Here is a 13,046-nt window from a genome sequence, read left to right on the forward strand (position 1 = left end):
ACCAGGTAAAAGTAATTAATATGCATCCAGGTACTCAAGCCCAAATATGACACAAAAATATTTTAACCAGTTTTACTGGAAGGATGATATAGAAAAGAAAAGGTCATCTATTTAAGAGACAAACATAAATCTGGCATATACAGATAGAGACTGATCTAACACCACTAGATGAATCTTGAGATTCAAGTTTTCTCCAGTCCCAGTACAGGGAGGTAAACAAAAATGAATGTCTGTTATATGGATTTAGTTGGCTATTATAAAAGTATAACTATAGATTTAGATTTGATGAAAGATTTAAAACAGAGCCATATACATTAAACACCTTTTACTGGGTGCCTTATAATAAGATTTGGATACTAGATGATAGCCATGGATGTCTTTGTGTATCACATCTGGAAAAAATATTGGGAAGACAGAACAATTACTAAAGGGCCTAAACTGTCACATAAATGAGATGGTACTTATGTTATTGACTGTCTCTCAGATGAAATTTATTGAGCTTTGCAAGGAAAATTCTTTCTTTTTTTTTAAAGATTTTATTTATTCGACAGAAAGAGAGAGAGAGTAGTAGAGGGAGAGAGAGAAGCAGGCTTCCCGCTGAGCAGGGAACCTGACACGGGGCTCGATCCCAGGACCCTGAGATCATGACCTGAGCCGAAGGCAGACACTTAACCATCTGAGCCACCTAGGTGCCCCTGCAAGAAAAATTCTTAAGTAAAAATTTAGATTATCAGGCTGCAGAGTTAAGCTACTCCTTAGATTTGGTAAAACTTCATAAGGAATTACCAAACAATACTCAGTTAATCATTTGAAACTGCAAGCAGTAAAGCGTCACAACAATTTGGTGAAATTAATATAGGACTAAAAAATTTTGTGTACTGCTAATCAAATCTCAGATTTAACTGTTCACCACTAGTATGCCATATTCAAAGGTTATTTCACCAAAGTAAATTTTTAAAATTTTAGTAAATCTGTTATTTGATGGTATTTCTGATCACTGTTTTTCTTTACTATGGACTTGCTGGATATTTAGATGGCTACAACCTGCCCAGAGAAAGATAGAAACAGCAATGGAAACAGCAAAAAAATTGCAATGTCACTATTTTGTGTTAAAGCAGGAAGGAGACATTAAGGGCAACACAACTTTAAAAAAAAAAAAAAAAACTTAATTCCCCCTGCTGAAAATAAAGGGAAAGACTTACCCCCTACCTCCCCAATTCACCATGGCTTTTCTTGGAAAATTTATCCTAGAAAACTTGTAAGTTCTTCTTCTGTCTCTGAAATGTATATAAAGCTTTTTATTTTTTTATTTTTTATTTAAATTCAATTTAACATATACTGTATTATTAGTTTCAGAGGTAGAATTTAGTGATTCATCAGTTGCATACAACACCCAGTGCTCATTACTTCAAGTGTCCTCCTTAATGCCCATCACCCAATTACCCCATCCTCCCACCCACCTCCCCTCCAGCAACCCTCTGTTTGTTTCCTATAGTTAAAGAGTTTATTAATGGTTTGCCTCCCTCTCTGTTTTCATCTTATTTTATTTTTCCTTCCCTTCCCCTATGTTCATCTGTTTTCTTAAATTCCACATGAGTGATAATTTGAAGGGGCACATGCACCCCAATGTTTATAGCAGCAATGTCCACAATAGCCCAAAATATGTTAAGAGCCAAGATGTCCATCAACAGATGAATGGATAAAAAAGATGTGGTATGTATGTATGTATGTATGTATGTGTGTGTGTGTGTGTAAATATATATAATGGAATATTACTCAGCTATCAAAAAGAATGAAATCTTGTCCTGCAATGACATGGAAACTAGAGGGTATTATACTAAGGGAAGTAAGTCAGTAAGAGAAAGTGAAATGTATATTAATCTTTTTAAAAAACAAATAAGCTTCTTGACAGCTATAAGACTCAGGATTGTCTTTCTTAAGGATCTAGAAACCATCTCTTTGAAATGTAATCAAGGATAGTGTCCCTATCTCCCAGTTTCTGCAGGAGTGTAGAAGTCTAACTTCAGAAAGCTTTATTCCAACTTGCAAAATGACCTTTTTACATAAAACAAATTAGCTAATACATACAGTCATCCCAAACACCAAGTAAACTTAGTGTGAATTATATGTAACAAATAGTGCTTGTTAAGTACTCTTATGTTGAGGACTAGTCATTGTTTATCTTGAGAACATGTGTGTAATGAATTGTATCTGCTTCACCATATAAAAGGGTGAAATTTCTGTCTTTACAGTCGCTTAGGGGATTGCCTGTGATGCATACTACATTCTGAATGAAACTGTTTTCTTTCTCTTCTACCTTACCTTTGTAGAAATATTTTCTTGTTTGGGAGATTTTGGTTTTAACTGTTATTTCCCCAACGAGTTAAGCATAAAACATCAAAACAAAACATATAAACATACATGTTGTGCTTTTAACTCATTGGGGAAATAACAGTTAAAACCAAACAGTTAAAACCAAAATATACATATATGTCAAAATACAGCAATGACCAGAGAAAATGTCCAGAGAAAATTATTTAGAATTTGAAGGAATTGCAATGAATTTATGCATCAATTTGGGGAAAATTATCTTTATAATACTGATTCTTCCAATTTATGAACAATGATTTAGTTCATTTCTAAATTGTAATTCTGTATTGAAAATTGTTTTTCCATTGTCATTTTATTTTTCTCTTTTGTCTTCAACATATTAATCATAGTTATTTTAAAATCCTTCTTTGCTAGCTGAAACATCTGGATCATATGTGCATCTTCATCTATTGTTTTTTTTCATCTTTCCTTGTGATTATCAGTCATATTTCCAAATGCTTTTTAAATATGTTTATGCTGAGCACTGTATTAATTCATTTCATCTTTCACCAGTTTCAGACCTTTAGTCTAACAAGGGGATACACAGATTAACTTAATCTAGTATCATATATAACTAAGTTGGGATTGGACTTCAGTTTTACAAACATTAAATCTACTTCCATTTCACCTTTGTTCCTAGAGTATGTCCCTCCAGGGCCTTTGATTACAAGCCTGGCAGGTTTCTCAGACTCCAGGCCTAAAAGCTGAGCAGACTCAGCTCTGACCTTCTTGAGTTCCATCCCAGCTTTCAAACCTCCATTTGAGGTTGGCTTAAAAGGAAAAGAGCAGAAAAGTATTTAAGGCAGGTATTCTTCCTGTCAATTTTTTTCCCCCAAAGTCACAAGAAACTGTGGAAGATTTTGCCTTTTAGAAGTTTTGTGCATAGCTCCCTAGCTCCCGTTCAACAACAAATTCAACAGTACTGTGAAGAAAACTACACATGTACTTCATTCTCTTCAGTCAAGTTTCTAATTTTCCTATCAGCCTCGTAAAACCTTGCTTTTCTTTTTGTCCAAGCAGAAGTCCTCTACCTAGGTATGTAGCCAGTATCTGCATATATCCCTGAAGCGTAAAATGGCTTAGAAATCATCTTGGTAGGTTCACCTCAAAAATACCTCCAAAAAAGTTTAGTTCATTTTAGTCTTTTTTTGTTTTTCAAGATTTATTTATTTGAGAGAGAGAGAATGAGCACAAGCATGATGGGGGAGGGGCAGAGGGAGATGGAGAGAGAGACTCTCAAGTGGACTCCCTGCTGAGCTCAGAGCTCGAGGTGGGCTTGGATCTCAAGACCCCAAGATCATGACCTGTGCCGAAATCAAGTCGGAAGCTCAACCAACTGAGCCACCCAGGCGCCTCTAGTTATTTTAGTCTTAGCTGCTCCCAAAGCTTTCTGATTTCATTACAAAAAATGACTTGTATAATTAAATTTAATTTGTTCTTCCTGGTTTTTCCAATGGAATCATTGGCTAGACACAAGCTACCATTCTATCAGAAACAGTATAAGATTTACATATCCATATAAGACTTACATATCCATAGTAGTTGCCCCAATTATCACATCTCCATTTGTGACACCCTGATTTCATTACCTTTTTAAAAAAATAGATTTTTCATTTTTTTAGACCAGTTTTAGGTTTACAGAAAAAAATATGAATGAAAATCCATGTCTATATTTTCTATTATTAACATATTGCTTGGGTGTGGTAGATCTGTTACAGTTGATTCATCAATAATGATACATTATTATTAACCAAAATCCATACTATACGTTGGGATTCACTCTGTGTTGTAAATTCTATGGTCTTAACAAATGCATAATGGCATGTATATACCATACAGTATTCTGTATACTACTATATAATTCATTGTCCTAAAACTCCTGGTTTTCTCACACATCCAACCCCCACCTGGCCCCAAAACCCTGGCAACTATTGAACTTTTACTGTTTCTAGAGTTCTGCCTTTCCCAGAACATAAAATAGTTGAAATAATACTGGATTAAGTATGTAGCCTCTTCAAACTGACTTCTTTCACTTAGCAATATGCATTTAGGTTTCCTTCACATCTTTTCATGGCTTGATAGCTCATTTCTTTTTATTGCTGAATAATAGTCAATTGCATGGATGTCCCACAGTTTGTTTATCCATTAATCTATTGAAGAGTATTTGCTTCCAGTTTTTGGCAATTATGAATAAAGTTGCTATAAAAATTCATATACAGGCTTTTTTGTAGGCCTAAGTTTTTAACTCATTTAGATAAGTAACAAGGACCACAACTACTGGATTGTATGGTAAGATTATGTTTAACTTTGTAAGAAACTGCCAAACTGACTTCCAAAACAACTGTACCATTCCCCCCAGCATGGAATGAGAGTTCTTATTTCTCCACACCCTTAACATAATTTGATTTTGTCAGTTATATGGATTTTAGTTATTCTAATAAGTGCTTAGTGTTATTTCATTATTTTAATTTGCAGTTATAGAACATTGAGCATCATTTGATATGCTTATTTCCTATCTGTATATCTTTGGTGAAGTGTCCAGATCTCTTATTTATCCCTTTATTTATCCCTTTATTTATCCATTTATCCATTGATTGATTGAGGCAGGGAGGGGCAGAGGGAGAGAGAATATCTTAAGCAGGCTCCACATCCAGTGCACAGTCCAATGTGGGGCTCAATCTCATTACCCAGAGATCATGACCTGAGCCAAAATCAAGAGTCAGAGGCTTAACTAAGCCACCCCTTTTATCTCTTTTAGCTGGGTTCTTTTCTTATTTTTTGAATTTTAAGTATTTTTTATTTTTTGAATTTGAATATTTTTGGCTATGAGTCTTTTACCAGATAATTGTTTTGAAAATATTTCTCCTGGCCTGTCGCTTATCTTTTCATTCTCTTATAGAGTCTACTAATTGTCTTTTATAGAGCAAAACTTTTAAATCCAATTTATCAATTTTATAAAATTTATCAATTTATCATGGTTCTTGCCTTTGGTGTTCTGTCACTGCCAAGTCCAATGTCACCTAGATTTTTTCCTGATATCTTCTACAAATTTTAGAGTTGTACACATTTTAATTTAGGTCTAGAATCCATTTTGAGTTAATTTTTGTGAAAGGTTTAGAGTCTGTGTGTACACTCATTTTTTTGCATCAAGATGTTTAGTTGTTCTACCACTATTTGTTGAAATTAGCCTTTCCTCCTTTGTCAAGGGTGAGTTGACTATATTTGTCTATCTCTATTTCTTGGCTATTTGTCCCACTAATCTATTTGTCTATTGTCTCATCAATACCACACTGTTTTGATTATTATGGCTTTATATAGCCTTGAAATCGGGTAGTGTCAGTCCTCCAACTTTGTCTTATCTTAAACATTGTGGTCTTTTTGCCTTTCTGTGTAAATTTCAAAATCAGTCGCCTCTGTATGCAAAATAACTTGCTGGGACTTTGGAATTAACACTGAATTCATAGATCAAGTTCTTTATCCTACTGATGTGATAGATTATATTAATTGGTTTTCACATGTTGAATTGTATATGCACAGAATAAGTATCACTAGGTCAAGGTGTATATTTATACAATGTTGCATTTGACTTAATATTTTTAAAGGACTTTTACATCTATGTTAATGAGAGATACTGTTCTTTGGTTTTTGTTTCTTGTAATGTCTTTGTCTAGCTTTGGTTAGGATAATGCTTGCTTTGTAAAATTAGTTAGGAATACTCTCTTCTACTATTTCTAAAAGAAATATTAGAGAATTGGTAATATTTTTTCTTTAAATGTTTGGTAGACTTCACCAGTAAAATCATCTAGGCCTTGGTGCTGTTTTGAAAAGTTATTACTTCTTCAATTTTTTGTTAGATATAGGCCTATTGAAATTATCTCTAACTCCTTGTGTGAGTTTTGGTACTATATCTTTCAAGGAATTAGTCCATTTCATCTAAGTTATCAAATTTGTGGGCACAGAAATGGTCACGGTATTCTTTATTACCCTCTAATGTTCACGGAATCTGCAGTGATGGCCCCCCTTTCATTTACAATGTTACTAAATTGTGTCTTTCCTCTTTTATTCTTAGTTAGCTTGGCTGGAAGTTGATTAGTTTCAGTGATGTTTTCAAGGAGCCATTGTTTGGTTTTATTGATTTTCTCTATTGATATTCTTTCCCTGTTATCAATTTCATTGATTTCCTCTTTTTGGATTTTCTTCTGCTTAACTTTGGATTTAATATTTTTTCTTTTATAATGTGGAAACAGATTATTTTAGAACCTCCTTTTGTCCTAATACATTCATTGAATGCTATAAGTTTTTGTCTAACTATTGATTTTCTTGCATCTTACAAATCTTGGTAAGTTTTCATTTTTATTTCAAAACTGTTTTTAAATTCCTCTTCAGGGTTCTTTGTCCTCTGTATTACTTAAATGGATTTTGTTTAATCTCCAAATTTTTTGAGATTTTTCTAGCTATCTTTCTGTAATTCATTTCCAGCTTAATTGCATCATGGTCTGAGAGCACACTTCATAATAATTTCTATTCCTTTTAACTTGTTAGTGAATGCTGTGTTCCAGATTACAGCCTATCTTGACAGATGTTCTATGTGAGCCCAAGAAACATGTATATTCTGCTGTTTTGGATTCTACAGATGTTAATTATACATCTATTTCTAAGATTTTATTTATTTGAGAGGGAAAGAGAGAGAGCATGAGCAGGGTTAAGGGCAGAGGGAGAAGCAGACTCCCTACTGAGTAGGGAACCCAAAGTGGAGCTCAATCCCAGGACTCCCAGACCATGACCTGAGCTGAAGGAAGACGCTTAACCGACTGAGCCACCCAGGTGCCCCTAAATGTTAATTATATTAATTACAATGTCAATATTTTAATCAGTGGTGCTGTTCATTTCAACTGTATCCTTAATTATTTCTGCCTGATGGTTCTATCAATTGCTGATAAGTGAAATCACAAGCAATAATAGTGAATTCATCTATTTCTTCTTGCTCTTCTATGAGTTGTTGCCTTACATATTTTGACACTTTCTTCTTAGGTGTATACACATTAGAGACAGTTATGTTTTTGTGGAAAATTGTACCCTTTATCATTATTAATGTCCTCTTCATCCCTGATAATTTTTCTTGTTCTGAAGTCAGCTTTGTCTGTAATTAATAGTTATTCTACTTTTCCTCTCATTAGTATTATCATGTGACATCTTTCTCCAACCCTTCACTATTAATTTCTGTCTTTATATTTAAAATGGGTTTCTTGTAGACAAAACACAGATAACTTTTGTTTTGCGTCCATCCAAATAACACTGATTTTTAGTTTTTATATTTTGACCATTCATATTTAAAGTGATTGATGATATATTTGGACCAATACTGATTATGTTTTAACTGTTCTTTATTTACTGCCTTTGTTCTTTGTTCCTCTTTGTTTCAGCCCTTTTCTGCCTTCTCTGGTTTTAACTGAGCATTTTATATGATCCCATTTTCTCTGCTCCCTTAGCATATATTTTTTTTTTTTACACTTCTTTCTCAGTCATGCTGCAGAGTGCAATAAAAACTTAATAACTTACAACTAACCTAAATCCACTTTCAAAGAGTAAATTGCTTCACAGGTAATGCAGATACCTGATAGAAAAGTATTCCTGATTCCTTTTTCCTGTCCCTTATAACATTGCTATCATACATTTATCAATAAATTATAAAAGCCAAATATATCATTGCTATTATTATTTTGAACATATCTGTTACATCAATTAAGAATAAGAAAATAAAAGATTTTATTTTACCTTCACCTGTTCTTTCTATAACATTTTCCTTTTATGTAAATTTGAGTTTTCTTTCTGAGGAAACTCAACATTTCCTGCAAGGCAGGTCTAGTGAAAACAAGTTCTCTCGATTTTTTCTTTTTCAGAGGAATTTTTTATTTCTTGTTCACTTTTGAAGAAAACTTCACCTATAACTCTAGCTTAACATTTTTGTTTTTTTTTTCTTTTAATACTTTAAATAGTTCATCCCACTCTTTTCTTGCATGGTTTATCAGGAGAAATTTGATATAATTCTTATCCTTGTTTCAGTACAGGTAAAGTGTTACTACTTTTTTTTGCCCTCCTCTAACATTTTTTGTCTTTATCTATAGTTTTAATATGATATGCCTACTTTTAGATTTTTTGGAATTTATCTTACTTTGTGTTCTCACAGCTTCTTGCATCTGAGGTGTACTATCTGTCATTAATTTTGAAAAATTCTCAACTATTATAACTTCCAATATTCTGTTTCTCTCTTCTCCTTATCTTCTCATTATGCCTGTTACACATTTTGTAATTATCCCACAGTTCTTGAATATTCTGTTGCTTTTCCCCCATTTTTTTTTCCTCTGTTTTCCAATTTGGTATTGGTATTGCCATATCTTCAAGCTCACTGATTCTTTATTGGTCCTGTCCAGTCTGCTGATGAAACCATGGAAGGAATTCTTCATTTGTTACAGTTTTTTTTTTTTTTATTTCCAGCATTTCCTTTTGATTCTTTCGAGTTTTCATCTCTTTGTTTCCATTACCTTTCTTACATGTTGTCTACTTTTTTTATTATAGTTCTTCACATTTTAATGATAGTTATTTTAAATTCCTGTGGTTGAGAAGTCCAAAATTTCTGTCATATATGTGTCCAGGGCTATTACTTATTTTGTTTATTCAAAATAAGACCTGTCTTAGTAGGTCTTGTTACTCTTCATTGAAAGCTAGATATGATGTATAAGGTTAAAAAAAAAAAAAACAACTGAAGTTAAGTCTTTAGTGTGAGGCTTTATGCTTATCTAGCTAGGAGTCAGGCTGTGTTTGCTGTACCTATACTATCAAACACTAAAATTTTTCTAGTATTCTTGTTTTTGTCTTTCCTGTGGTCTCTGGTCTCCCAAAAGACTCCTTGTTAAATAAGGTCTAAGTTTTGCAGTTATTTCAGCTAATCCCCATTATTATAAAGAAGCATTATTGATGTAGTGGTAAAGTATGGAAAAGGTGAAGCGTTCCATAATCATCTGGTTAAATCTTGGTCTTTTAGTGAGTCTGTGCCCCTCGGCATGACATTCACAAGTACTTCTCAGTGTTGTTTTTTTTCCTCCCCTTAGTTGTACCAGAAAGACTGGCAGGGCTGGAATTGGGTTTTCTGTTTCCCTGTATTGAAAGCTAGAGGAGATTGTAGTTGGGTATTTCCTTTCTCCCAAGACAGTTAGGTCCTGATAAAAGCTTCTCTTGATGGCAGTCTCTTAAGGAGAACAAAATGATCTGAATGTACTTGAAAAGATTACCTCTGCCCCTCCTTATCTTGGAGGCTGGAGAAGATTTTTCTCCAGTCTTCATTCTGAGAACCTTGTAGGAGGTAACTCACAAAAGTTGTTAGAGGCCCCGCTTCCCCCACCCACCCACCCCAGACAACACCACCAAGGCTAGGCTTCCAGGATTTTTAGCTCTCAAACTAGTCACGGCTCAGTCTCTAGCAATAAGTAATTACCTTTAAGTGTTCAAGTTGCGCTGTAATTCTTTGTATTCATCTGTCTTTCCAAAGTTTGGGAAATAGTGATTTTCCTTGTGATCTCAATTCTCCGAAAGATCTAAGAAGAGTTGTTTATTTTCAGAGTTTTTTTTCCAACTTTTTCTTGTGAGGAAGAATGTGATGACATATGTGCTTTATGTGTGAAACCAAAACTGAAAGTCTTATTATCTTTCTACTGGTTTCCTTCTCAAGCTTCCAAACAGGAACAGGTTAAAAGTCTTCTCTACTTTCAGCTTTCCCCTAATGTTTCTAATGTATTCCCATGATGGACTTTGGTTTAAAGATGTTGTTATACCCATGCCCTACTTCTGTTGCCCAGTTCTGTTTCCTTTCCTTCTTGTCCACTCTTAATGGCCCAGGAGAAAAAAAAAATAAATAAAGGACTTTGTCTTTCCTCTTTTGATTTGAATGGACTATTTTGTGTCGTATTTGAGTTTTTGCTATCCTATAGTTTATGACAGTGATTGTTCAAGTATACTAGAATGAGAAGATGGACTCTTATGCTCAAGTGAGCTGAAGTAATTTAAAAACCTCTTATCTCAAAGAAAGGACATTTATTTTTTGTTGGGAACTAAAAAATAATTTCAAATGACAGTCAAAGCTAAGCAATTACATTTTTATTCTGGCATATATCAATCCTTCTCCTGAAAGATTAACCATTTTTTTAACAAGTATAAAGACAAAAGAAAAAATTTTACAGACTATAAAATTAGAACTCAATTTATTTCATAAAAATATTATCCATATTTATGCTTACTGAATATTCCTATTTCATAGTATACTTTTCACAAATTTTGTCTTAGTTTCTTTTTAAAATTTTTCTCTTATGAATGGTTATATAAGGCTCAAAAATGTCAAAAATAATAAAGTCAAACAACTCATTTTGGAAGTAAAACAGCTTCTTCAGAATCAACAAGTATGGAAATAAAATAGAATGAGCTAGCCTTTAACTTCAAGTTTTAGCATTCCACTCTGAGCCACATTTTAAGAGATGTGAAAAATATTCTTTTAAAACTGAATAACAGTAATCCAATGCAATCAATGGCAACAATAAAACATAATTGGCTGATCCGCAAAGTGGAAAAACTTTTGATTGCATATATGCAAGATCAGATGTAGCAAATCCATATGCCTGCAAACCAAGCTGCAATCTCAACAAATATGTTATTTCAGTTCAAAATAAGTGAGATGTGGTTAAGTGAGACATCAAAGCAAAAGTTTTTAACATTATTAAGTTTTGGTATGACAGCTTCTGGAGGCAATGGTTGAAATAAAATCTATTTATTCCTATTTAATGAGCAACCTGTATATGCCAGGCATTGTCCTATTGACATAAGTCATGTTCTCAAGAACTTAACATTCTTATATAAAGGTAGAAATAAATGAAATAAATAGATGTATACTTTCAAATGTGTAAGTACAACAAAACCAAAGGATAAGGGATATGATAGAGTTTTGACCTGGTCATGAAGAATATGAAATATTTTTTCAGGAAGGGACTGAGATCTGAATGGTAGCAAAGAGTTAACCAGAAAAAAACAGAAACTGGATGAGTGTGTCAATCAAAAGAAACAACGTGGGTACAATTTCAATGCCGGGAAAACACAAGTGTGAAGGAACAAAGTCAATTTGATTGAAGCAGAAGGTTATGTGGCAGCTTGAAAGAAAATGAGACCAATAAGCCCAATTACAAAAGGCTTTCGAAGATTTTGTCTCTCCTTTTTAAAAGGAAAGAACAGCACTTGAAGTGTTTAAATATAAAGGAGCACTGGAAGAAAATGAAGGTATTTTGATCAACTCATGTCTCCAAAGAATGGCTCTCAAAGCAATATTGAGACAAGACACAGAGACAGGAATAGACACAGGTAGAGTCATTAGGCAACAATTTCAGTGTTCAAGAGATAATAGTAACTTTGATAGGACAGAAGAGAAACAGAAAAGTAAATCAACTCAAGAGATTTAGAAGGTAAAATTAATAGGAGTGATGATCTTAATCATCAGGTCTGTAGCATATTAAAAAACTTGACAATCCTTCTGGCTTACAACAACAAATACATATTTTTATGCTCACAGTCGTCAGATTTGCAGGTGTGCAATTACACTACCATTTACTTTATCTAAACTGGACTTGTTTGAGCCTTAAGGTACTACAGGCTACTGGCTGGTTTCAGGTCTGTGCTCCATGTGTTATTATTCTGAGGTTTAGGATTAAGAGTGTGAAGCTATTCTGGGACATGCTGTTTTCATGGTGGTTCAAAACAATGCAAGAGGGCAAGCTTAATCACATCAGTGGAGCCAGGAAGTATGCGGGAAATACTGTAAAACAGCATTAAAAAAGCTGTGGATATATAATCCTACTATAGGGGAGTAAAGAATTTGAGCCATAATTCATTCTACCAAATTTATGTGTACAATATGGTGGTTATAGGAGGGGTAGGAGTCCAGAATGATCTCTATATTTGTATAATTTCTATGTATTATTGGTTGGATGGTAGTGCCATTAAGGAAATATAAGGAGCAAAACAAAAACAAAAACAAAACTGTCATGTGAGTGAAAAAGAACTCAGTTTTGAACGTGTTGAAACTTAGCTGCCCTTTAAGGATCTAAGAAGAAAACTCAAGTAAACAACTAGATGTAAGTCTCAAACTCACGGAAAAGATAGATACGGCGAATAAAAATACGCATAGCTTCTTTGTGTAAGAGGCAATTTCATCTTAGATATGGACAAAATTTCCCAGGGCAAATGCAAAATGAGAAAATAGTAGAACAGAAAGTTGATATTGAAGAACCCAAATATTTTATATTTAAAGAGCTGTGGACTTCTAAAAAGACAGCAAATGATTTGTTAGAGAGGGAGGAGGAAAAGTAGATTACTTTATGTAAGCCTAGCAAGAAAGAGTTGCACTTACCAAGACAGTATCAAGATAAGAAATAAAGCATGTTCATTGTATTTAGTTACATGAAGGTTTACTGCCAACTTAGAACAATTTGGGTGGAATGATGAGGTTTAGAACTAAAATTATAGTTTTTAAGAGTGAGTGAATAGTAAATAAATGAAGGCAATGCTTAGAACACTTTTTTGAAGTTTTGCTAGAAAGAGATAAAAATAGAATAGTATCTTGAGATATAAGAGGATGGTGG

Source organism: Eumetopias jubatus, unplaced genomic scaffold (genome assembly GCF_037043125.1).
Source record: "Eumetopias jubatus isolate StellerSeaLion01/CBP00866 unplaced genomic scaffold, mEumJub1_p1.0 scaffold_15, whole genome shotgun sequence".
Lineage (NCBI taxonomy): Eukaryota > Metazoa > Chordata > Mammalia > Carnivora > Otariidae > Eumetopias > Eumetopias jubatus.